Raw genomic sequence first — 24613 nt, 5'->3', positions numbered from 1 at the left:
ATTACACATTTCTTTTTTGTGCAGTCGCCAACATTTCAGGGATTATCGGATGACGGTCTGCGTGCAGATAAACACGAGGATGTGTTTGCCTTTGGATCATTGGGAGGAGGAGCAGCAGTCAGAAGAGAATCTTATCTTGTCTTATCTGATCTTATATGATCACTCAGAATTGCTGAAGTGGAATCTAAAACTGTTTTAATAAAGTTTGACTCTGCTTTGATTGTGAATTTCCTCACATTTCATCAGAAAGACAAAGTCGAGCTTTGTTGGCTCACACTCTTCTTTTGATGGCAGATTTTCGTGCCATATTCCACATGCTTTCTATCCTAAAATCCTACACTCCAAACCCAAAGAAAAATGACAGCGTCTAAGTGACAAAAGAAAGGAGATATGCAGCAAGTTGATGTTTTATTGAGCAGCAGCTGACATTACAATGAACACAAAAGAGCGTCATTTATTATTGTTTATGGTGTTATGCAAACACAAATTAAAGTGGAGTAATACTGCATATCATATTGAATATTAAAACTACTATACACCTTGATGGTGTAGTTCAATTCCTAAAATCTTAATTTCACAGGGTTGTAACATTTGAAGTCTAAGTGAGAGTAAAAAAAAAATCCCTGCTGATGGCAAGAATCAAACATTTTGAATATTCTCCTAGAAATGCTAACATTCCCACCTTTAGATCGCCACCAACAATCCGACGACTAACTTCGGGCTTCTTCCGCTCTCGTATTCTGTCAGACCTCCTGAAAAATAAATGAAGCTATAATGCAAGCGAAAAAGAAACTTCCACTGAATATTAAATCATAACAACGTGTGGCGCTGAATAAATCATTTAATCCAGTCGAGCATAGCTATTCAATGTCTCTTTGAATGATAACCGCACCTTGAATGTGCACACAACCGAAACTTGTCAAAACACTGAAATATTCACCGTTCTGTTTACCTTGTCAGCAAAAGCGCAATCGATTGGATTCTGATTAGTTACTTATAAACTGGAGTAATAAATCATCTTTCAGCATCCTAATTACTCATATATTATTATAACATTATACATGTCTGTTTATAACTTGCTCACAATTAAATTTTTGGAAAGCAAAACTACAACAAGAACGCCACACACTAGCTTATGTTACTATTAGTGCTTTAACACAGCATATATTTTTTTAAATGTCTATTTTTCACAATTACTAATCACATTGAACAAATTAGGGCTGTCAACGTGAAAGCATTAATCCATGTAATTAATGCAAACAATTGTCACGTTTCCATAAATTGAAATTAATCACAGCGTTGGTTTTGACCCAGGCAGTGATCAGGTCACACGCCAGCGTGATGGTTGCGCCATACAAAAAAAACTTAGACGGAACTTTAAAAAAACGGAGGAAATTATTTAATATTGCAGCGACAAATTCCTTTTCATCGGCGGACATCAAGTTTAAAATAGCATCTCAAAGCGAAACATGAATGGGAGGAGAGCGCCGCGAGCATGTATGCTACATGGACAGCAAACAGAGGAAAACAAACTATGCTGGCTGAGTTGATCTGTGTTTACCACAGATAAATTAAAGAATGCCTTTTGGAAATGGACAGCCACTGCATGTACAACACTTAACATCTGTGAAGAACAAATGCTACAAGATTTTGAGCATGTCGCCAACTAACATTGTGACATTCTGACAGTAAAATTGCATTTGTATCAAATAATTGTATATATAATGTATATATGTATATATATTCGGCCTGGCAACATTAACACAAGTGCCATTTCCATCCATCCATTTCCTACCGCTTATTCCCTTTTGGGGTCGCGGGGGGCGTTGGCGCCTATCTCAGCTACAATCGGGCGGAAGGCGGGGTACACCCTGGACAAGTCGCCATCTCATCGCAGGGCCAACACAGATAGACAGACAACATTCACACTCTCATTCACACACTAGGGCCAATTTAGTGTTGTCAATCAACCTATTCCCAGGTGCATGTCTTTGGAAGTGGGAGGAAGCCGGAGTACCCGGAGGGAACCCACGCATTCACGGGGAGAACATGCAAACTCCACACAGAAAGATCCCGAGCCTGGATTTGAACCCAGGACTGCAGGACCTTCGTATTGTGAGGCAGACGCACTAACCCCTCTGCCACCGTGAAGCCCTATTAACACAAGTGATTAATGAAAATATTATTGGGTTAGCATAAATTAATGAAACTAATCACATTGTTGGTTTTGACCGGCGGAAGACAGTGCAGCATTGCACAGGCAGTGATCACATCACACACTAGTTTGATGATAGTTACAGCGATGTGCTCTGTGCCCTTCAAAACAAATTCTGACAGATCTTCGGATAGAACCGCGGTAATTATTTAATATTGCGGGACAAACTTTCTTATCATCGGCGCACATCAAGTTTAAAATGGCATCTTAAAGCGAAACATGAATGTGAGGAGGGTGCCGCTAGCATGTATGCTACATGGACAGCAAACAGAGGATAACAAACTATGCTGAATGAGTTTATCTGAGTTTACCACGGATAAATTAAAGATTGGCTTTTGGAAATGGACAGCCACCGCACATAGAACATTTAACATATGTATGTCAAGACCACGTGTTACAAGATGTTGTACATGTCGCCAACTAACATTGCACAAACTACCTCTAGTTTGTACAAAAAAGAGGTCTGAAAAGCTTGTTTGTGTAGCCGAGGTTTTGTAATTAGATGAAGCCCCACAGAAAAGACAGACACTTAAAAGGGAATTGGGAGACACATTCTTTATTGACAACTGTCACATTTCTCGTCAACACACTGACTTCTCATCAAGGCTCTTTCTCTCAAACACACACATATGTAGAGTTGTTTATGGGTGTCTTTATTACATGATCTAATAATATACAATATATCAAAACATCATGTACATGTGAACACATGTACTCACGTGCACAAGTACATGCGTACACACAGGGAGCGTATGAGAGGCTGTTGTTTGAGCGTTTCAGTAGTGTGTGTGAGAGAAAAACATTTCAGTTGTTTATGTGAGAGCATTTCAGTAGTGTGTATAAGAGTGTTTCAGTAGTGTGTATGCAAGTGTTTCAGTAGTGTGCATGAGAGAAAAACATTGCAGTTGTTTATGTGAGAGCATTTCAGTAGCGTGTATAAGAGTGTTTCAGTAGTGTGTGAGAGAAAAACATTTCAGTTGTTTATGTGAGAGCATTTCAGTAGTGTGTATAAGAGTGTTTCAGTCGTCTGTATGAGAGTGTTTCAGTGGTGTGAATGAGAAAGAAACATTTCAGTTGTTTATGTGGGAGCATTTCAATAGTGTGTATAAGAGTGTTTCAATAGTGTGTGAGAAAAAAATTTCAGTTGTTTATGTGAGAGCATTTCAGTAGTGTGTATAAGAGTGTTTCAGTAGTGTGTGTGAGAGAAAAACATTTCTAAGTGAGAGCATTTCAGTGGTGTATGTGAGAGGTAATTCCGAATAATGTCACACGGAGGGCATACACTTTCACAAAAAAAGTCCAAGAGAAGCAACTAACTTACCATGAAATGATTAACGTGGACCCCGACGTAAACACGTTGAAAAACGTATTCGTGTGTTACCATTTAGTGGTCAATTATACGGAATATGTACTGTACTGTGCAATCTACTAATAAAAGTTTCAATCAATCAATCAAAAAAAAAAAAAAATGTCCTTCATGTTGTTGTTGTGGTAGAAAATACATTCAATGACAGCTAATGTTATTTGTGTCTCCTGACATATTTATCTACAGGCTGATTTGCTCTTGCTCGCTGCTTACTTGCTGCTGTCAAACCACTTTTGTTAAAGTGTAAGCATACTTGCCAACCTTGAGACCTCCGATTTTGGGAGGTGGGTGTGGGGGGTTGGGGGTGTGGTTGGGGGCGGGGCATTGTTGGGGGCGTATCCATCCATTACTTTACTACCGCTTATTTCCTTTGGGGTCGCTGGTGCCTATCTCAGCTACAATCGGGCGGAAGGCGGGGTACACCCTAGACAAGTTGCCACTTCATCGCAGTATGTGTAGAAATCTTTATTTATAATTGAATCACATGTCTTTTGTTATTTTTATACATTTTTTTCCAAATAGTTTAAGAAAGATCAATACAAATGAGCAATACTTTGCACTGATATACAATTTAATAAATCAGAAACTGATGACATTGTGCTGTATTTTACTTCTTTATCTTTTTTTTTTTCAACCAAAAATGCTTTGCTCTGATTAGGGGGTACTTGAATTAAAAAATCTTCACAGGGGGTACATCTCTGAAAAATGGTTGAGAACCACTGCTCTAAAAGCCATAGATGTTATTGTCATATATGCATGCACAGTAGATGGCAGTATTGTCCTGTTTAAGATTGTCACAACATTGCTGTTTAAGGCAGACGAACTGCTTTACGGTAGACGAAAACGTGACTGCTGTTGTTGTGTGTTGTTGAGGCGCTGGGAGGACGTTAATGAGACTGCCTAACAATAAACCCACATAAGAAACCAAGAACTCGCCCTCAAACATTCGACAGTTATAACGTCATTGGGCAGGCACTCTGTTTATATTGTGGGAAAGCGGACGTGAAAACAGGCTGTCGACACGTCACTCGGGTCCGCATGGAGCTGGAGGGGGCGTGGCCTCCAGCTCCGCCTGAATTTCGGGAGAAAATTTGTTCCGGGAGGTTTTCGGGAGAGGCGCTGAATTTCGGGAGTCTCCCGGAAAATCCGGGAGGGTTGGAAAGTATGAGTGTAAGAAACATTTCTTATTTTCTTGTTTCACTTCTTCACTTCCTGTTCAGCCAACAAATGTCAGCCTCCTCTTGCTCCTGGGGTCACGCTGAGAGTTTGCGGCGTGTTTCGTGGCTTCTGCTCCTACATGAACGCGTCAAACATCACGTAGGAATAAAAAGCCATAAAACACAACAGCAACATTCTGACAAGAGTGAAATAAGCTGATTGATTCTCGCCACCCCCCATTTGAATTAAGTCAAAAGTCTACCTAGCAACCAGATAAATAATTCCATTTTTAGATGTTGCACATGAATAATATCAGAGAAAAATTACAGTAGCGGCAGGAAGGTTTGTTCAGTCATGTTGCAGAGGAGTGAAAAAAGGAACGAAGATCTCTGAAGAGCACCACGACAAATTTGAATATGGAACAAGCTACAAGTTGTCGTATGAATATGTATTTTTTTTTTACTATACGTCAATGACATTCATCACCAAAAATATCGTACAATATCTCATTAAGCAGACGTTCTTCATGCTGAAATCAACTTCACGCCGTAAAAAACGTTTCCTGCAATAAATATACTGTCACGCCTTTTTTTTTATGTCCAAGCAGAAGCAGAATAAAATGCTAAATATGTATGATTATGGTTCTCTTGTTTTGCATGTTCATGATCTTATACAAGTTTTATAATGTCATGTAAGACGTGACTGGCGAGGCAACGACGTACAAGCTTGTGTTTTACCTTGTGAAATAAAAGAAAGCGCCTAACTTTATTATCATTATTAGTATAGGTAATCTCAATCTGTTTTAGTGATCTATTCCAAAACCCAATTTTACGAAAACCCAAGCAATTTTTACCATGAAAAATAATTTGAAAACCACTCAATGTGTTACAGGCACCAACAATTATAAACACATTTTATAGAGAATAATTACAGTTTCACATGCAGAAAATAAGATGAATAACCGGTACATAAACATGTGAATGAAATAAATAAAGCAACAATTAACATAATTTTTTACTTTTATTGAACATTCTTGTTGGCTATGAGTAAAGAGAGAGTAGGAAAGAGACATCATACTTTAATACCCGTTATTTCTCAAATTCAGAGTGTTTCTCAGCATCTTTATCAAAGTCTTTTCTTTGGTCCCATGGAGGATTATTTTGTACTAAAAACAGACATTAATTCACCAAAGACTGGTTGAACAATATTGCAGTCTAAAACATCACATTAGTCAGTATAAACAAGTACCAAATAACTATAGTTGCGTATTACTTACACATACAAAGTTTACAAAGCAAAGACGTGTTAGAAAGAATCCAGCAACGAACGTGTCCGCATCATTCAATTTACTGCGTCATGAGCTTAACTTCAGTATTTATTGTGGCCACTGGGTGTCGACAAAAACAATTACCACTCCACTTCAACTTAAAGACAGCATATGTCCAGTCCAGGTGGTTAATATTACATAGGTTATTGTTTTTCATATTCCTACCATTGTTCTCTGTTTGAATATTTCACCTGATCAAAATTATTTTACCAATCCACATTACAAAATAATACAAGTATGTATGATTCCTGCATATCGGGTCAATATCGTTATTAGGGTTGCAAAGTATACAAATACTAATAAAGTACTGCAGTACTAAATAATTAAAACAGGTACTCTACTGCCTTTGAAAAGTACCTGTAATGACCAATGTATGACCCTGTTACTACTTGGTATTGAATCGGTACCTACATTTGGAGAATCACCCAAAACCTATGTAAAGTATCCAAAAAACAGAAGAATAAGTGATTATTACATTTCAACAGAAGTGTAGATATACTAAAACAGCAAGTAAGCAGGTGTTAACAGTAAATGAATAAGTGGACAAATAATCCATCCATCTATTTTTTACCGCTTGTCATATTTTGACTAAATAATCCATCCAAAATATTTGTAAATGACAATATGTTACTGCATATGTCAGCAGCCAAATTAGGAGCTTCTGTAATCCATTTGCTTACTTACTACTAAAGGACAAGTTGTTTAGTATGTTCACTGTTTTTAATGGCAATTTTTTTTGTTTGCAATAAGAAACATATGTGCAATGTATCAGAAGATTTTCTGTAAAAAAAAAAGATAATAATGACATTTTTTGTGGTCCCATTTATTTTAAAAAGTATCAAAGTACCGGTACCAAAATATTGGTATCAGGAAAACCCTAATCGGCTCAAAACTCCAATATTGATATCGTACCAGAAGTGACAAAATTGTATCAGGAAACCCCTAACCGGGAAAGAATCATGCCAAAAGAAAGGTGTACACAAAAAAATACAGTATTTACGTTAAGGATATCGAACAATTAGTGACTTTTTGTTCAGGCGTTATCTATACATACCTTTATGGAGAAGTGTATAAATATGTATATTCTGTGCAATGTCCTTGCCTCAGTCATCACCTTCTTGTGGATCCTATGCCAAAACAAAACAAAAATCATCAGTTAGATGTGTCAGAGTGACAAGTAGCGTACAAGAACAAACGATCTGAATACAAAAGAGGCTTAAATCTTCCTGCAAAATGCAGATACGGGCAAAAAAATCGAACTTTGCAATGGAATAGATCGCTATACTTTATCAAAAAAGATTTGTCGAGTGATATCAAGGATTACGTCGTTCACATTCCCAGATATATTGCACTATTGTGCTCCAGACATCACTGTACACGACAAAACAGATGGAAACTTGGAAAAGCTTCTGTGTGTGCCTGGGTCAAGGGAATTGCTATCAAGACTCTCCCGAGTAAATCATGCATCGTTTTTGCTCGTGTAAAGTTGCATTTCATGTTTGTTACTGTTTAACGCGCCATTTATGAGTAGTGTATTTTTCCCCGTCTTAAACAAAATATAACTATAGATATCAACATTGTGTATGTACTGAAAGCTTCATTTATGATTGCGGCCTTTGGTAAAAGCTTAACTCACTTAGGTTTTGCTCACATTAGCTTTCTTTTATTTAGAATTTGGTGCTTTTCCAAACCCTTGTAGCAAACGTGTTTAAGAAATATGAATAATATCAAGATAATACTTTAAGGAAAAATAACAAATGTTAAAAACGTGTCAAACCAACCTTTTAACAAAGTGATCACTACAAAATCATGCATTCTTCCACTCTGCTCCCTTGGACTGGAGTGTGAGCTGCATGCCTTTTCATGTCGTCGTTTCGTAAAATCTTGCACTCTTCCTCTCTTTTTGAGTACCTCTCGAGGAACTCTGAAGAAACGTTTATCCTTTTTGTGAATTCACCAATTCGTACGGCCGAAAACAACACAGGCATAGGGCAGTTTTTATTTGACAAAGGCTAAATGGCGCATAGTACCCATCGAGTACAGAGCTAGCTTGACCACCACGCATATTTAATGAAAGGGGTGTGAAGCGGTACACAGTACATGCAGGCACACAGTGCAAGCAGGTCCACAGCATATAAAGGTACACAGTACAAGCAGGGCGACAGTAGATTGTGTATTTACAGTCCAGTCAGCAAGAAAGAGGCCAAGCAAGTGGAGAGCCTGTAGTTAGAACACATGATCCATTATTAATAATGCATCTGATGATGTTCATATTTATACATGGACAATACTGATATACTGTATTACATGTTGCATTATTTAAATGTAAGAAGTGAAAGATGTGCAGGTGCTGCATCAGAGAACGCTGATGATCCTTTCCACCCCGCAATGAACAAAAAAGCTGTCATATATTTTGTAACGTGCATTAATTTAGATCTATATGTTGTGTATCTTTATGTACCTGCATTAAATTATACAAAACCTATATTATATATATCTGCGATGAGGTGGCGACTTGTCCAGGGTGTACGCCGCCTTCCGGCCGATTGTAGCTGAGATAGGCACCAGCGCCCCCCGCGACCCCAAAGGGAATAAGCAGTAGAAAAAGGATGGATGGATATACTATAAATATACGAAATGAAATGTTGCAATTATAATCAGCAAAAGCGTGAATTATGTTTTCCTTGTTCAATATTTTAAGGAGGACCAAAGAGTCACTGCTTCTCTATTAACACATGTGAGCAAAGGAGTAATTAGGTTAGCTTTTCTCAAAACTTTTATGTCGGCTTTTAAAAAAAAAAATGCATTATGTTGTCTGTCACTCCAACTGCAGCCCGGTTTGACCTTTTATGGATGAGTTCTGATCTTTTTATTGATTGGACTTTAATCTGAGGGCTTAAGTGCTCATGAAAAGCTGTCAGGCGAGCACAAAGGTCACTTTGTTGGACTGGAGGGCTTCTGATGAAATTACAGATAAAAGAATGTGGTCCATATTCTTCTTTATATTCATTGCCTTTCATCTATATATCTTTGCTAAATATACATAGTATAAATCAGGCTACACAAAGTGCGGCACTGAGACACCAAATTTATTTCGAAACATTAAAAAAATAATTTTCAGGACTACAGAATAAACAATATAGCAAAAAAGTTAGCATAGCATGGCATGCAATTACTAAAATAATAAATGAAATTAATTGTTTTTTGAAGCGCTATGATCATTTTAGTTACTAAAACACACACACGCTTGTCATGCTTTAACCAGCATTGATGCACACAATTCACACTTGGAACCAAAGCCTGCAGATTGTGAGACGAGAGCCCTGGACAACAACCCAGAAGCTTTCAGCTTGTTGTCCAGTGCGACTCTCAAGGCACAGACGCGCACGTCCTTATGTTTCCACTCTCTGCCAAGGTTGTAAAAACAAAGTCAATATCACTCATGTGATTGACTTGCTGACATTCCTTTACCTTAGCCGTAAATGTTTACCTAGAAGGTGTGTTGTTATACGTCAGTGATCAGGTCAATAATATTGTCAGTGCAAAGAGAGTGAGGATCAGACTGTGAATTTTGTACTCACTGACTAATTCCACTTCAAAATAAAACTGACTGGACTTTAAATCAAACTCGTATTTATTTTGTACAAATAAATATCCATCCATCCATCCATTTCTACCGCTTGTCCCTTTTGGGGTGCTGGATCCTATCTCAGCTGCATTCGGACGGAAGGCGGAGTGCACCCTGGACAAGTCGCCACCTATTCAAAGGGGCAACACAGATAGACAGACAACATTCACACTCACATTCGCACACTAGGGCCAATTTAGTGTTGTCAATCAACCTATCCTCAGGTGCATGTCTTTGGAAGTGGTAGGAAGCCGGAGTCACAGGGAGAACATGCAAATTCCACACAGAAAGATCCCGAGCCCGGGATTGAACCCGGGACTACTCAGGACCTTTGTATTGTGAGGCACATGCACTAACCCCTGTTCCACCGGGCTGCCTCCAAATACATAACATATGTTTAAATACAATGTTTAAAAAATGTTCCTTGTTTACTTTTTTAAAGAAGACGTTTTGTGCAAATTAATGAAATGTGTTCAATTAAATAATTAAAAATGTTCCTGGATTACATTGTGGCAATAAATTTGCATTTGTGTAAAAATAATATAATAATATAATAATAATATCATCTTTAGCTAATTTTAGTAATCCAAGCAAGCATCACCTGTGATTAATCATAATTCAAATTCCAAAAATGTGATTAATATATATATTTCGATACCGTCGATTATAACATTCTATTAGAACATATCATAACACATATAGGTATGTCAGACTTAGCCTTTTCTTTGTTTACTTCCCATCTTACTGACAGGATGCAGTGCGTCTCCCATAACCATGTGACCTCGGAGTATGTTAAGGTGATGTGCGGAGTTCCACAAGGTTCGGTTGTTGGCCCTGCACTCTTCATCATCTATATGCTGCTGCTAGGTGACATCATACGCAAATACGGTGTTGGCTTTCACTTTTAGGCTGATGACCCCCAAATATACAACCTTAAGGTGGGCGGGGTTAGGGGCGGGGGGATTTGGTGGTAGCGGGGGTGTATATTGTAGCGTCCCGGAAGAGATAGTGCTGCAAGGGGTTGTGGGTATTTGTTTTGTTGTGTTTATGTTGTGTTATGGTGCGGATGTTCTTACGAAATGTGTTTGTCATTCTTGTTTCGTGTGGGTTCACAGCGTGGCGCATATTTGTAACAGTGTTAAAGTTGTTTATACGGCCACCCTCAGTGTGACCTGTATGTGGCTGTTGATCAAGTATGCCTTGCATTCACTTATGTGTGACTGTTAATGCCGCATACTCTATATTATGTTAATGAACCGACATGCTGTTTGCATGGAGGAAAAGCGGACACTAAAAGCAGTGCCTTTTAAGGCACGCCCCCAATATTGTTGTCTGGGTGGAAATTGGGTGAAATTCGGGAGAATGATAGATTTCCTGGAGGGGCACTGAGATTCGGGACTCTTCCTTAAAAATCGGGAGTGTTGGCAAGTATGCCTATAGCTGACCAACATGCCAGATTGTTGTCACCAGGAGGCATGTCTAAATGAAATTAAACAATGGATGTCCAGCAACTTTTTGCATCTTAACGCTATCCATCCATCCATTTTTCTACCGCTTGTCCCTTTTGGGGTCGCGGGGGGTGCTGGAGCCTATCTCAGCTGCATTTGGGCCGTAAGGCGGTGTACACCCTGGACAAGTCGCCACCACATCACAGGGCCAACACAGAAAACAGAAATGTTGATTATCGGTCCTGCTTGACACCAACACATATTTAATAAAATCACCTTAATATTTGACGACAAAACAATTAAACAAAGCGACTCGGTAAATATCGGTTATATTTGACCCAACTCTCTCATTTGAATCACACACCAAATGCAGCTGAGATAGGCTCCAGCATCTCCACATCTTTGAGAGGGACAAGCGGTAGACAATTGATGGATGGATTTAGAGTGTTAAACAAACAGGCTTCTTTCATCTCCATAAAATCGCAAAAATTCGTCCCATTTTGTCCACCACCGACGCAGAGATAATTTTTCGTCTTGGTTACTGTAACATATTATTTTCAGGTCTCCTCATGTCTAGCATTAAAAGATTACAGTTGATACAAAATGCGGCTGCTAGACTTTTGACAAGAACAAGAAAGTTTGATCATATCACGCCTATACTGGCTCCCCTGCACTGGCTTCCTCTGCACTTAAGATGTGACTTTAAGATTTTACTACTTACGTATAAAATACTACACGGTCAAGCTCCATCTTATCTTGCTAATTGTATTGTTCCATATGTCCTGGCAAGAAATCAGCATTCAAAGATTTCTGGCTTATTAGTGATTCTCAGAGCCCAAAACAATTCTGCGGACTATCAAGCGTTTTCTACTCGGGCTCCAGTACTCTGGAATGCCCTCCCGGTAACGGTAAGAGGAGCTATACCTCAGTATAAGCATTTAACTCCCATCTTATAATTCTTTTGTACGCTCTAGGCTTTAAATAGACCCCTTTTTAGACAAGTTGATCTGCTGCCTCTCTTTTCTACTCTGCCCCCCTCTCCTACCGTCCAATTAATTTTGAGGTGAAATTAGTCAGTGAGTGTTAGATATGTTGTGACAGTAAAAATAATGGTGCTGCTGTAAATTCTATTATATATTTATTATATGCACCACATTGCTTGATGTCCTTTAATGAGACGTTTTATGATCTCTCCTCAGTGACTGCTTGGACTCGGCTGAATTTGCCGCTCAAGGTCAAGAGAAAGGCAGCTCAAGCGGGTGAAAATCCCTCTCCCCGGCCCCCCAGGCCCCCTGCCCAGCAGACGCTAAACAAAAGCATTTATCTACATCCTTCCTTCAACCACACAAGGTCGAGTATGCCTCCACAATTAGCATGCATGTGATGTGGCCAGCCTTGCCTGATGTGCTTCTGACGTGCTAATCAGCGAGCCTCCAAAAGTACTAAAGTAAAAAAGAACAAAAACACCCCCAAAATTTACAGGTGTTTTTTTTTTTTTTTACTTTTTACCAATCTCATGGGTGGGATTAAAGACAGGGGGGTACATTTTTATGGAACATCTCTTGTTAATTATCAACAATTGTTTTTATGTTGACACTGCAGGTGTCAACATTTGTTACTCATATGTGACACGCATGTAATATTTTTATGTCAATATGATATATTCTTATAATTTTGTCATATGTTACATGTATGTAATGTTTTTATGCCAATATAAAATATTCTTATTTGTTGACACGTATGACATATATGTAATGTTTTTCAGTCAATATAAACTATATTATAATAATTTTGTCTTATGTGACATGTACTGTATGTAATGTTTATGTCAATATGAACTATTCCTTTTTGTTGTCACAAGTGACATGTAAGTAACATTTTTAATGTCAATATGAAATATTTGTATAATGTTGTCATATGTTACATGTATGTAATGTTATGTCAATATTAACTATTCTTATTTGTTGTCACATGTGATATGCATGTAATATTTTTATGTCAATATGAACTATTATTTTTGGTCACATGTGACATGTATGTAATGTTTTATTCTCTCAATATGAACTATTCATATTGTTTCATTCATATGTGAAATGTATATAATATTCTACTGTCAATATGAACTATTCTTATTATTTTACTCACATGTGACATGTATGTAATGTCTAATGTCAATATTAACTATTATTATTTTTGTCATGTGACATGTATGTAATGTTTTTTCTGTCAATATGAATGATTAATATTTTTTTACACATATGTGACATGTATCTAATGTCCGATGTCAAAATGAACTATTCTTATTTTTTCCCGTATGTGACACGTATGTAATGTTTTATGTCAATATGAACTATTGTTATTTTTGTCATATGTGACATGTATGTAATGTTTTTATGTCAATATAAACCATTTTTATTTGTTGTCACATGTGATATTTATGTAATTGTTTGATTGATTGAAACTTTTATTAGTAGATTGCACAGTTCAGTACATACAGTATTCCGTACAATTGACCACTAAATGGTAACACCCGAATAAGTTTTTCAACTTGTTTAAGTCGGGGTCCACGTTATTCAATTCATGGTAATGTTTTATGCCATTATGAACTATTATTTTTGTCACGTGTGACATATATGTATTGTTTTTCTGTCGATGCGACGATTTTTCTTTTTTTTTTTGCACATATGTGACATGTATCTAATGTCTATTGTCAACATGAACTATTCTTATTTTTTCCCATATGTGAACTATGAAATATGAACCATAGTTATTTTGTCCTATGTGACATGCATGTAAGGTCTTATGTCAGTAAGAACTATTCTTATTTTTTGTCACATGTGGCATGTATTTTTTGTCAATATGAACTATTTTTATTTGTTGTCACATGTGACATGTATGTAATGTTTTTTGTCAATAGGAACCATTCTTATTTTTTTACACATATGTGACATGTATGTAGTAATGTATTATGTCAATATGAACTATTTTTATTTTGTACGCATCTGTGACATGTATGTAATGCTTTTATGTTAATAGAAACTATTCACTTTTCTTTTTTTTTTTTTTACACATATGTGACGTGTGTAATGTCTTAGGTCAATATGAACTATTCTTATTTTTTACCCACAAGTGATGTGTATGTGATGTTTTAATGTCAATGGGAACTTCTTGTATGTTTTTGTCACATGAGTATGTCATGTTTTTATATCGATATTAACTATTCCTTTTTTTGTCTTAAGTGACATGTATGTAATGTTTTTCTGTCAATATCAAAATTTTTTTTTTTTACACATACCTTATCTCCTTGGATAACCGCCGGGGCGCTAATTAATTTAAAACCTCTTCTCACTCCTGCGCTTACCAAAGGCATGCGGTAAAAGTAAGCATGCGCTAATTATTTCAAAATCTATTCTCACTCCGGCATTTACCAAAGGTATGCATTAAAAATTTGAGTGTGATGTAAGCTTGGACCTTAAATCCTACTGAATAGCTCTTAATCTTCTTCCCTTTATGCGATTTCAAATTACCGGTATTGAAATCAGCCTCCTCCATTTTGAAAATGATGAGAGGGGAAGTGTCACTCGTGATGTCACGAGTTTGACCAGGCGGTAATACTAAGCATGCGCTAATTATTTTGGGAAGCGAGTTTGACCCGGCAGTAATTCAAGGCAGGCGCATACTATGTGACATGTATGTAATGTCAGTATGAACTATTCTTCTTTGTTGTCATATGTAATATGTATGTAATGTTTTCTATGTCACAATGTTATGTCAATATGAACTATTCTTATTTTGCTGTCCCTATGTGACATATTAATAGTAATTGTTATATAAATCAGAATCAATCCCATGCTTTACTTTTGTTCAACTAAATGAAAGTCGTGTGCATGAACGGAGGCAGCAGCACTGCACTTCCAACACGTTCCCAGCGTACACGATCCAGGACGTAATTACAATTCTCTAAAGACATCATTTGGGAAAACAAATTAGCGTGATGTAAATATAATTTACACTTGACAGCAATAGAAATTTCACCTCGGCGCCGTCGTGCTTTGGGATGCACAGAAGTTACATGCATGATCACCGCTAACAAATCCAATTAAGCACGGATAATGTCAAATAAATCTCTTCTTCTGTTTTGTATGCTTTTCATTGATAATGAAATATTTCTCTACTGAGAAGCAGCGTCCTCTGCAGTGGACATTTATCCTTTCTCTATTTCTTTTGTCAGCGCTACACACTTGGGGGAAAAACTTTCTAAAATAATAAATCGGTGTTTTGCTACAGCAGCATTGCAGAATTAAAACATATATTTTTTTAAGTGGTATTGATTGCATTTTCTAAAATAATTGAATGTGACAACAGGGAAAAAGTTGTGTTTGTGTGCTTGTACATACGCACACAAACACAATACACTGCATTTGTGGTCTGTCAAAATAATAACCAGAACTCTATCAACATCACGTAGCATCGCAGCAATTTTAGATATTAAAGGCTGAGATAAGAACCAAATAAAATCTTTTGGGATGTAATATACATTTTTTAAGTATGTGATCGCTATAAACAAGTTTTATAAAAATACTTTTTTCTTTGTGGAGCATTTTGTGGTTGCTAAAAATAAGTTTTGCAACGATACTTTTCTATGCCAAAGACATTTTTGTGGCTGCTATAGACAAGTTTTATAATAATACTTTTCTATGCAGAGAAATATTTTGTGGCTGCTATAAACAGGTTTTATAACAATACATTTCTCTGCGGGGGACAATTTTGTGGCTGCTATAGACAAGTTTTGTAACAATGCTTTTCAATGTGGGGGACATTTTTGTGGTCGCTATAAACAGGTTATACGACAATGCCTTTCTGCTCGAAACGAGTTTTATAACAATATAATACTTTTTTGTAGGGAACATGTTTGTGTCGGCTAGAAACTGTTTTTATTTATTCATTATTCTTTTTTTTCTATTAATCTTCATATGTCTTACTTGTATTTTATTATTTATCTTTACTCATGGCTCTTATTATTTTACAAGTTGTATTATTTTAATTTATCCAACGTTCTTCAGATGAGACATCTGCCTCAGGGGATATCGGCCTTGCTTTGTGGGGACACTTTTGTGACAGCGTTCTGGTGGCCATGGTCTGATGACCTCCTGGTGCAGATGGCTCCTGTGATAGTGTTTATTCACGTGTTTCCTCTGTACTCAGTCATGCAATCATTTGTCTGTATAGTTGCATATGTGTGTATGTTGTGTGTGTGTGTGTGTGTGTTTGTGTTTGGTATCTGTGTATGTGCGTATGTATGTGATAATGGGGAATATGGGTCACCAGCAGAGGAGGGTAGAGTAGCCAGAAATTGTACTCAAGTAAGAGTACTGCTACTTTAGAGATTTATTACTCAAGTAAAAGTAAGGAGTAGTCACCCAAATATTTACTTGAGTAAAAGTAAAAAGTATGTTGTGAAAAAACTACTCAAGTACTGAGTAACTGATGAGTAACCTGTTTGTTTAATGATTACGGCAACAAATAATGCACAAAAACATAAAAATAGCAACGAGCAAATTCAGAGCCAGGAATATCTCTTAAGCAACTAAAACATCCATCCATCCATTCTCTACCGCTTATTCCCTTTCGGGGTCGCGGGGGGCGCTGGCGCCTATCTCAGCTACAATCGGGCGGAAGGCAGGGTACACCCTGGACAAGTCGCCACCTCATCGCAGGGCGCAACTAAAACAATAAAATATATTAAATAATAATACATTAAAATAAAATAAAAATTAAGGCACGTTGAGCCACAATAACTTAACAGCACCATAGGCTCAGTAGCATTGATTGATTGATTGATTGATTGATTGATTGATTGTTTGAAACTTGTATTAGAAGATTGCACAGTACAGTAAATATTCCGTACAATTGACCACTAAATGGTAACACCCGAATAAGATTTTTAAAGTTAATCAATTACTTAATAAATGACCAAGTCGAGGTGATCTACCTCATATACATACACACACATATTATATATATATATATATATATATATATATATATATATGTATATAACTACATACATTTATATATACAGTATATAATTTATATGTATTTATTTTTTCGTTTTTGTTCACATGTTAAAGGTGTTCTAATGAATATACATGCATGTTTGACATATAGATTCTTATCTTTCATGAAGACAAGAATATAAATTGGTGTATTACCTGATTCTGATGACTTGCATTGATTGGAATCAGTGCTGATAACGTCCACGTTTTCAAATGGAGGAGAAAAAAAAGTTCCTCCTTTCTGTCTGATACCACATGAAACCCGTTGGTTTTTGGCATCTAATTTGTCCAGCTTCCATATTCGTTTTTGTACACTTTACAAGAAATACATTGGCGGCAAACTCCATAGCTTGCTAGCTTGTTTGCGCTGGCTTTCGGAGACTCTTATTTTGTTAGCGCATGCGCGATGGCGCAGCACTTTTATTGTGAAGACAGGAACTGTGCGATCAGTCTTTAGGCTTTTGACGGGAAGTACGGTTGGAATCAAAAGTGTCTTTTTCCTTTAAACTTTTGATTGATTGATTGAAACTTTTATTAGTAGATTGCACAATACAGTACATATTCCGTACAATTGACCACTAAATGGTAACACCCCATAAAGTTTTTCAACTTGCTTAAGTCGGGTTTTACGTGTGACGGTCATGTGACCGCCTGGCTCTGTTTGATTGGTCCAACGTCACCAGTGACTGCATGTGATTGGTGAAATGCAGGCATGCGTAGATCCTACTTTGAAAAACCAAAACAAACATTAATAGATCGATAAAAAAAAGTAGCGAGTAGCGAGCTGAATGTAGATAAATGTAGCGGGATAAAAGTTGCGTTTCTTCTCTATAAATATACTCAAGTAAAAGTAAAAGTATGTTGCATAAAAACTAGTCTTAGAAGTACAATTTATCCCAAAAGTTACTCAAGTAGATGTAACGGAGTAAATGTAGCGCGTTACTACCCACCTCTGGTCACCGGGGTATTGTTTTTAACTTTTTAAAGCACTTTGCGTTGCATTTCTTTTATGTATAAAAAAAGCGATTTATAAATAAACTTTGACTGATAGATCGATTGACAACAAAAACCTTTCCATGCAGGGGACATTTTTGTCGCCATTACAAACAGGTTTGGCTGTCGCTAGAAAGCAGACATGCCAAATGCAACCATTCTGGCAATAAACCCTTCTTTCTGTTTGTATGCAATAACTTAGACGGTGCTTTTTCATCTGCTCGTAGGCTAAACCTAAAATGATCATGGATGTCGTAAAACATCCCTGAGGCGTAACAGCGTGAAGCTGCGACATGCTTCACAAGGCTGCTAATGGCCCTTCTTTGTAATGGCAGCCGTGTAGCTCCGCTTGACGGGCTGCCAAACGGGTGTTGTGTTATTGCGGAGCCAATCAGCCACAAAGTATTTGTGGCTCCTATTTCCTTGCTGCTAATGTGTGATCCTCCCCAATGCCACATCTAAATCGACTGTTAACGCCCGACTTGATGCCATGCGGAGAATCCCAAAGAGGCATCGTCGACATCCCTGTTGCCGTGGTGATGTTTATCTGCACGGATGTGGTCGGATGGGTTATGGTGCTTTTACTGCCACCCTTAAATCACCACAAGTGATGGTGCTGGCGATTAGGATGATGGCGCTGACGTGACCTTTGCAGGGTTGGAACTGCTTGCCTTAAATGCAGTTTTAGAAGAAGGTGTGAGGATCTCAGTGTCTTTTTACTTCTTCTAAGTGGAGGCTGAGGTGCGAGGAGAGACATCTGTTCAAAAGAACAGTTATTGGCCAAAGTCTTAGAAAGTTTTTTTTTTTTTTCCAGCAGTTAGAAACATTGTGCTTGGAAGTTGACCTCAACAAAAAACACAAAGAAACCTACAAGCACGGTGTAGAAATGAGACACTCTTTGCCCCCGTTATCGGCCAGCACAGATGTGCCTCAGCCTTTTCTGGGCGCTCCCGCTCGCCACATCCATCAAAGAAGTGCATCTTGGGAGACTGAGCGATTGGAGCGAGAGCCAAGCCCACCATCTGCCGTCATTTAGAATTAAATGACAGGCCTCAAACCTCACGGGGGCTCAGCTCATTCCTCTGCCAACATCGCTACTGTGTCAGACCTTTGTGTGCTGGAGTGTGACTCCAAGAGAAGCCTGCAGTGGATTTGGTCTGCAAAGCACAGTCGTTTACTCCGAGGAGCCGGCAGGTGGAACCAGATGTCTTCTCGCTGATTACGGCAGAGTTGGAGGATCTGCCTGAGGGTTTGGCTGGGAAGCACCTCCGTGTCGACTTGACTTGATTGGAAGGAGATGGGAGTTTACGAGCCGTCTGCAGGCTGCATCCATCATCCTGCTGCTAATTGCTATTTTACCAAACACTGTTTGCAAAAGCCACAATGTTGCAATTTAGCACTTCTCCCGAGGTGCATATTAAAGAAAATGAAGTAGTTAACGACATGAAATCAATAAAACAACTACGACACACGTGATGAACGAGCCACCAGACTCATAAAACAATATGAGGCTGATCTACTACAGATCCAGGGCAGATCACACGCTGGGTGATCCGTTTGGCATAAAGAAGCGCGTACAAAATGTCAATGAATGAATGACACAGTGCTTCATGTGACATTTAATCACAAACTTATATCTGGCCTCATTTTTGCTCCATCACTGGGAAGAATATCGCGGTCAATTTCGCTAACTGTTAATGCTGTCCCTTGTGGCGCGCAGTGTTAGTGCTGGTCTGGTAAGGCAGTAGTACTGGCTTTGAATCCCCATCAGAGATGTCTCAGGAAGGTTGGCAAATTTATGTTTTAATTATGTCAGCAGGGCCGCTCACACTGGTGTATGAATGGGAATGAATGCTTGCTGCTGGTCAGGGAGGCGCAAATTGGCAGCCTGCACATTTCCAGCACACTAGCCCATGACAGATGTGGCCACAAAGCCATATGTTTATTATTATTATTACTATTATTATTATAAAATGTAGCATACCACCAGCAATGTGTTTTTTCTTCTTCTTATTATTATTATTATATGTAGCTTACCACCATCAAAAGTAATCCATGTTAAATTAGTTATTTTGTACCCCAAAAATAAATAATTTATTCACTTATTCTCCACTAATTTGTTTTAGGAGAAAACATAAATCAAATTAAATTCTGGTTTGAATAAAAAAGTATAAAAATAGTTTCCCATAAATAAAAATGAGTGGCCACAAGAACACAATTCTGCTTAGGACCTTAATTTAGCCAGAGGCTAAATTCTTGCTAAGATTCCAAATAACAAATACTAAATAGTAGGTACAAAGTAAATAATTGTTTGAACCATTATTGGGCTGTTGTGGCTAACAACTATGACTGAGTGTACTATATTGAATACAAAGTAGAACATTGTGTGTATTAATATGTTGTGGGACTGTGGGCCTGATGTTTGTGTGTGTTAAAAACATGTGCAAACTTAGGAGATAATGGAAATAAAATAATAAAATAAAATAATTTTGCACACGTAGTTTAATTTATCAAGCTTAAAACTGTTCAGTGATCGCTATTTCGTACGCAGTGATCCCCACCCAACCAACGGGCTCGATTGGTACGGGGCCACAGGAAAATTTTTAATAATTTTTAATTTATTTATTTTTTAAATTAAATGAACATAAAAAACATGAGATACACTACAATTATTGCACCAACCCAAAAAACCCTCCCTTTTTCATGACAAAAATAAAATAAAATTGAATCCCCCCCCCCCTCGCACCCGGCCGTGGGACAAATTATCAAGCGTTGACCGGTCCGCAGTTACAAAAAGGTTGGGGACCACTGCCATAGAGGACATATGATTGAAATATCTATGTATTATCTTTCTCCTATGGAAAAACAAAAGCGATTGAAAAATAAAATGTCGGCAAACGCCAAAGTAAATCTATTGAAATACTCTTAAGACATCTTGCAGTTATAAAATGATAAAACAATATTGCTGAATAAACAATGTTAATAATAGTGATGTAAAAAAATGTTGACACCCACAAGTTTTAATCATTTAAGAAACGCAATCCTCCATGAGTTTACAGATCATCTGTGTTTAACACACTCCGGAGATGTTGTTTCTTTAGGGCAAGATGAGACAAAAGTACTACTTGAGCAAGTACTTGTACACGACAGCTAATATGAGTCTGTCCGAAAACAGACTTTATTAATTTTTAATCTGGATATGAGCCGTGGCGGTAAAGCCATCCTTCTCTTATCCGGCCGGACGTAATCAAGCAGATAGTCACCGATGATGAAAAGTCATGAGAATAAAGATATGAATTATGAAGGCAGGTTATATTGGATTGCTACTTATAGACGAAAAAGTTTGCTTACGTTTTACAGTAGACTCGCTTGTGTCAAGTTGTTGAATGTTTTTGTGAGAAGGCCAAAGGTCAGAGTCTCTCCATTCTTAAGGCTGGAATATACTCTCACGTCATATAGTTTGCATCCCCTCTTAAGGCGTCTTGTTTGATTCATAGTTGTTCCGTGGGGAGGTGTGCCAGACATGTAATTCTCTTACACTACACTGAGGGACAGTGCCTCCAAAGGGAAAAACCGCAGCTGTCTTTGAATAGATATTTACTTTCTTGTGAAGAATGATGACAACCAAAACAACGACATCTCTGTCTATACTGGAACTAATAATTCAGAAACATCAGTTTACTTATAAACCAGAGGAAAATACCTTTGTGAAGACGGACTGTGCAAATTCCGAGCAAGTTGCGGCAGAGGACGCTTATATTATTTGCAACGCTATTCGGCCGTTCGGTACACGGGATATACGGTATAGGGTTATAGGGTTATTCATACAGTGATGGCGGAAAAAGTGAACAGAACTGACGTGGCTAGGATGGCAAAAGCTATATATATACATATATATATATATATATATATATATATATGCCGCTTGGCATATAGTATGCACCTGCCTTGAATTACTGCCGGGTCAAACTTGCTTCGCAAGATAATTAGCACATGCTTAGTATTACCGCAGGGTCTAACTCGTGACGTCACGAGTGACACGTCCCCTGTCATCATTTTCAAAATGGAGGAGGCTGTTTTCAATACCGGTAATTTGAAATCGCATAAAGGGAAGAAGATTAAGAGCTATTCAGTAGGATTTAAGGTCCAAGCTATTCAATAACAGTATGCTAAAAAGAACAGTAAGCAGCTATGTTTTATTAATATAGCTGTGGAGAGGTGGAGCCGACGGTTCGACAGACAGGCAGGGCACGCTGGAGCCCGGCCAAAGATGGCGGCGAGGAGTCGGCGAGCGAGCTGAGAGGAAGAGCGGAAGAGCGACCTTGGCTGAGGTTTTATTGAAAAATAAACAAAGTCAAACTGCTCAAGCCATGTCCTTTCTTGGTGGTCGTGGGAACCCGCAAGACGACGGCTTGAGACCGTCACAATACCGTAGCTGCGTGTGTCAAATATTAGTCATTAAATGACTCCCGCATACAGGTGGTAGAGGGCGCTAGTGATCCCTCTTGCGACTACTCGGCTGCAGAAGAAGTGAAATGAGTGACGTGATATGTGTTGGGACGGATATGACGGACCTTTTAGGATGTAACACTCATATGCTGGCTATGTAAACAACCTGGCTGAAATAAAGCATGTTCCAGTCCAAAATACCCAGTGTATTATTTATTTATTTATTTCGGCAATCTTCACATAAAACAAAGAACAACAACAAAAAAAGAAAAAAAAAAAACACTCATTTGAGCAATGATTGAGCCGAAAGGGTGTAGGTTGAAGCAACGCTTATATAAACCTACCCCATCACAACAAGAACAAGGTTCAAAATATATAAAATCTAAAACATGCTTCACTTATATTACTTTTTCTTTAAACAATATATAAGCAACATATATGTAGCACACGTCTCATATACACAGTTTAACATTTAAATCAAACATATACATTAGTACACTTATATATATATATATATATATATATATATATATATATATATATATATATATATATATATTATATGTACACTATTTATTTAAATTCCATATAAAGTGGTAATGTATACATTTTAATATAACCTATATGTATAATTATGAAATCATAATTTGTATTTATATACATATTATATATTATTGTCTTTCTAAAACAATGTTTGCTCTTCTTTCTTATATTTACTAATGATAAATGATTTAAAAAGCTTTTTAAACTGGTTTATGTTGGTGCTGTGTTTTATTTCATCCTTTAAACAGTTCCATATTTTAACCCCTGCTATTGTTATACTCATTCGTTTCTGCGTTGTTCTACAATATTGGATCTTAAAAAGTAGTTCTCCTCTTAAATTATAATTCCCTTCTCTCTGGTATTATTTATACAATAACACTTCCTGGTGGCAGCGGTGGGATAAAGAGATCACCCACGGAGCAGAACGGGAGGGGGAGTTGTCCGAGGTTAATTCTGTCGTTGCTCGTGAGGAGCCAAGCTAACTATTAGCAGCGGTCTGCACGTCGGGAGCTACCCAAACGAGAGCGCGCTATGTCTATACATCGACCGACCATGAACTGGACCAGCAAGAGTGAGCAGCGTGTGTCTATTAAAATAAAACAGTTTTCTAAACTGGAATTTCAATCGAAGCAGGAGGTAATAAAGGAAGCTCTCCATCGAGACAGAGAGACTTTTAAAACAGAAGAAAGATAAGGAAGACTTCTGGAACAAGTTATCGATGCTTTTGATCAGAAGGAGCTGGCATGGACTATATCTATAAGTAAAGGTAAGACCATAATAACGTTTTTTTAATTAAATATGCTTTTCATGATGGTATCCCTACATCACACTCAAATTTTTACTGCATGCCTTTGGTAAGTGCCGGAGTGAGAAGAGGTTTTAAAATAATTAGTTCATGCTTATTTTTACCGCATGCCTTTGAGAAGAGGTTTTACATTAATTAGCGCCCCTGCGGCAATTCAAGGAAATACGGTATATATATACAAAAAAAACATTTTCGAATTAATCGCGATTGTTATTTGTAACGGCTTCACGGTGGAAGAGGGGTTAGTGCGTCTGCCTCACAATACGAAGTTCCTGAGTAGTCCTGGGTTCAATCCCGAGCTCGGGATCTTTTTGTGTGGAGTTTGCATGTTCTCCCCGTGACGGTGTGGGTTCCCTCCGGGTGCTTTCTCCCACTTCCAAAGACATGCACCTGGGTATAGGTTGGTTAGCAACACTAAATTGGACCTAGTGTGTGAATGTGAGTGTGAATGTTGTCTGTCAATCTGTGTTGGCCCTGCGATGAGGTGGCGACTTGTCCAGGGTGTACCCTGCCTTTCGGCCGATTGTAGCTGAGCTAGGGATCAGCGCCCCCCGCGACTCCAAAGGGAATAAGCGGTAGAAAATGGATGGATGGATGTTATCTGTAACGATTTTCAATCCTTAAA

General features: G+C 37.9%; 1 long non-coding RNA gene across 2 annotated transcripts in view; it reads right to left on the bottom strand.

The window, feature by feature from the left end:
• Positions 1-395: 395 nt before the first annotated feature.
• The window catches only part of LOC133560609 (uncharacterized), a 79848-nt gene continuing 55630 nt past the window's right edge, over positions 396-24613 (bottom strand). The window contains exons 6-7 of one of the 2 annotated variants that reach the window (XR_009808494.1): positions 7121-7193; positions 396-752 (exon numbers count right to left, since the gene is read on the bottom strand). This is a non-coding gene — a long non-coding RNA (uncharacterized LOC133560609). Of the gene's footprint in view, positions 753-5743; positions 7009-7120; positions 7194-24613 lie in introns of those variants that run through there. The other variant, XR_009808495.1, reaches the window with a different exon arrangement.

The sequence above is a fragment of the Nerophis ophidion genome, linkage group LG10 (genome assembly GCF_033978795.1).
Source record: "Nerophis ophidion isolate RoL-2023_Sa linkage group LG10, RoL_Noph_v1.0, whole genome shotgun sequence".
NCBI lineage: Eukaryota > Metazoa > Chordata > Actinopteri > Syngnathiformes > Syngnathidae > Nerophis > Nerophis ophidion.
Note: the sequence above shows the minus strand (reverse complement) of the source record. Positions and strands in the feature narration are given on the sequence as shown.